The sequence below is a fragment of the Alligator sinensis genome, unplaced genomic scaffold (assembly GCF_000455745.1).
Source record: "Alligator sinensis unplaced genomic scaffold, ASM45574v1 scaffold544_1, whole genome shotgun sequence".
NCBI classification, from domain to species: Eukaryota; Metazoa; Chordata; order Crocodylia; family Alligatoridae; genus Alligator; species Alligator sinensis.
This window is the reverse complement of record NW_005841937.1, coordinates 942878-946586: the sequence shown is the minus strand read 5'-3', so window position 1 is coordinate 946586 and position 3709 is coordinate 942878. Positions and strand designations below refer to the sequence as shown.

At 37.9% G+C, this 3709-nt stretch overlaps 1 protein-coding gene across 1 annotated transcript in view; it reads left to right on the top strand.

The window, feature by feature from the left end:
- The window catches only part of PDE5A (phosphodiesterase 5A), a 103503-nt gene that overhangs the window by 426 nt on the left and 99368 nt on the right, over positions 1 to 3709 (top strand). The window lies entirely within an intron of this gene.

Below are 3709 nucleotides of genomic sequence, written 5' to 3'. Positions count from 1 at the left end.
TGCTGAACATTCTCCACACTGGGTGAATCCTCATCTGCCTGTTTGAGGCAGCTGTAAGTCTCTTGTGCATGACTGGACCAATGCCAAATAGGTTTCTATAGGACTGAGGGGCTGGCCTTTTATGAAGAATAATGTCAGTAATGGGGAATGGTGCAGAGGAGACAGACTGTATCCAGCAGAAAATCAAGAGCAGCATACTACTGTCTCAGAAAATAGCACCTTTTAAATGTTGATCCTTGACTAAATATCTTGCAGGTTCAGGTGTAGCAAAAAATGGTGTAGCAAAACATGGAAGCCAAACTACAGCTGACCTAAAAAAATGGGGTTTCAGGGACAATTTTCTGCACTTTTCTGACGAATAGAAAAGGGTCTGATCCTGTAGGCAAAAGGGTTTCCATTTAATGTGCCCCTCTGTTTTTTGCATTTTTACAGTGTTGATAGTGTAGCTTTAAAGGCTTACAGTCTGGCTGTGCTATAATTGATCAAGCAATCACAACCTTTGAGGAAGTGAACTGTGCAGAGGGTGAGGTCACTAGATGACTTGTAAATTCTGGAGCTAAAGCAAATCACTTAAATACTAAGAAGAAAAACTTATTTATTCTCCTTTAAAGGGAAACCATGTAGAAATGACTTATTATTTCATGTGAGTATGAATAAACATTGCCTCTTTTTAAGCATAAAATATCACATGAATAAATCATTGTCTATGGACTGTATCCTTGCATATTTGTTGTTTTTGACAATGACGAGTTAACACAGACTCTAATTTATATATTTCAGACGTGTAGAACAAGTATTTATCTTTAATTGTATCTTTGGTTTGCATTCACTGTGAAGCATACAAAACAAGAATTTATCACATCTCAGAACACTACCAGATCTATCCTCTCTCCAGAAGTAAAGCATGAATGCTGCTATAAAATAGTTTTGTGTTGAAAAACCATTCTGGCTATTTTACTGAGCACACAAACATCCTGTTTTGCTGCAAGTAGCTCTTGGATTTTAATAGAGTTTACTTACATGTATATTACCCAGAATCCTTTTCAAGCCATCGCTATTACACATCAGTGCTGTCAACTGAGTTCTGGGAACAAACTGGAAAACTTGAGTGAGAGCTGAGATGCACTGAGTTATTTCCTGTATGCTTTGCATGCCAGAATTATGGAAGGCTTTTCCCACTTTGAGCGTTCACATCTTGCTTTTGGCTTTTGTATACACTCCTCACCTTCAGAAGGAAAACAGAATGTTTAATATTACTCATGGAAATTTATGGGATACAGTGAGAAAAGTCTGGTTTATTTTCAACTGTCTGTGCAGTCGAGAGAAAAAGGTATTCTGATCTCTGCTCTGTAGCAGTCTTCTGAGCCTCTGTCATGTAATTGTAGGAAGACAATCTTTTGTATGGACTATATTCTCTTATCTATGGACTATATCAGGGCTTTGCTACAAGCTCTGAGCGAAGGGCATAACAGTGTTGCACAAATACAGCAATGCAACAGGATTTCCCTTTGCCTTGTGCTGGGGAAAGTTCACTGTCTAAGGTGTATACCTGATGCAGAGTATGCTCCCCCAGGCTGATTGTTAAAAGTAGTATTAAAGGTACTACTTACTGTACTAGGGAGGCTTGCAGCAGTAAGTATGTAGATGCGTAATACCTTGTTACTTCCATGTGTCTATGCAAATGTGGTCAGGATTTTACTCTAAAATTTGTACAATGTGCAGTGCAATGGACACTCATTTTCAACTGGAACTTATGCTATAAACATTTATTATTACCAGCAATACTAATGACAATAATATGACACACGGGATAGCGTATGTTGCAGCTGACATACACACTGAATCATCTTCTGTTTTGAACAAGATTGTAAGAAACTGTTCATTTCAGAGTGGAAGACATCTATGAGATTGTCCCTCTAAGCCTGTGTTGTCTATGATTATTTATATAAGTATTATATATATTTTTGTAAGTACTAACTAAATAATCTGCACAAATAAAGCAAACCAGCTAGTACAAATACATCACAACCATGTTCGCAAATGGATTTGGAAATATAACCCTAGTTTGCATTAGCCAGAAAAAAGATACAGTCACTGTGAAGACTTAAGTCTTTAGCAACTTCAGGGTAGAATGATTTTAAAACTGAGAACATTTATGAAGCAAGATTTTAAAAATCATAAGGAAATTTAGGGGGGGAAATGTAGAAAAGGTAATGCATTTTTTTCATTATTTTAATGAAAAATATCCAAAGCAAAGCTAGTAAAATATAAATTAGCATGGATATTTATTGTCAGGTGACTGGAAGGGAAAACTTGTGACAACATAGGAGCACAGGAACTCCCCTAATGGACTAAGTTTGCTGTCCACTAAGTCTAGTATCCTGTCTCTGACAATGGCCTGTGTACTTAGATGTTTGGAGGAAAGTGCAAGAATTCTTCTTATATGTTTGCACTCTAAAAGAATTACTGGCTTCAGCGGTCTTACGTAGCAGTACATTTCAGGGTCTAATTATGAATTCTGTGAAAAAAGTATTTTCCCTCACCAGCTCTGAACTTTTTCCACCTTTTGTTTCGTTGTTCCCCTGTTCTTGTCTTTTAAAACAAAGATGGCAGAAGTCCCTGGTACATCTTTTCTATACCATTCATTATTTTTTATACTTTTATCCTGTTCCCTCTTATTCAACTCCATTCTAAGGTCTCTTCTGCAATCTCTTTCCAGGACAGGCATTTCTCATGCCCTTGATCATTCTTGTCTTCTTTCTCTGAACCAGCCCCTAATTTTCTAACATCTTTTCATGATAGGGTGATCACTAGCTGCATGGTATATTCTACCGATGCTGCACCATCACCTTGCAAAAAGCAGCATGGCATTTCTTTATCCCATTTCTTACGCGGTCTAACATCTGTTGTTAAAATCATGGAGCAGAGGCCTTCACAGAGGCACCCACATTGTGTTCCTGAGCTGACAGTTAACTTATAACCTTATATGGTGGTATGAGTAGTTTAATGTTTTCTCTTCTATGTACATTGCTTTGCCTTTATGAAAACCGAGCATCATTTATTGTCATGTTGCCCATTCATCTACTTTGTTTTGGTCTCTCTGAAGTTCTCTTTTCAGTCCTTTATTGAAGTGTCTCTTTTTGGCCTAAATAGTATCTTATGACCATTTAGTCACGTTGGCTTACAACTTTTGCCTTCCTAATCCACTTCTTCTTCAGCAACACGTATACCTTCTGAGACTGTATAATAAAATGAGACAGGTATGTTCCTGTTAAGTTTCCCTTCCTATAGGCAGCACTTTATTATAATAAATCCTTAGGGATGAAATTAATGGATACTGCATAAAACCAAAGCAAGTGGATTTCAGGCCTAGAAGGTAAATGAGGACAGAGGAGGGAATCTGCTTCCCCAGCCCATGGGCAGACTGCATAGCTATTGACCTGTTTTATGTCCTGCTACCTTCACCTACATCCTAAATCCCGCATTAGCCCTTTTGCAACTGGTGTGGAGTCCCTATAAACAGTGTGACATGATTTCAGGGGTGTCTGCTTTCCAGTTTCCAGAGATTTGCAATAGCTTTATTTGGAGCTGAAGACACTGTATTCATCTTTGACACTGGGATGAATTCCATCCTGTAATAATATTATTTAAGTCTCCATTATTATTAGGTGGGCCACTTGTTTTACATCCATTTCCTTCTTTCCTGCTG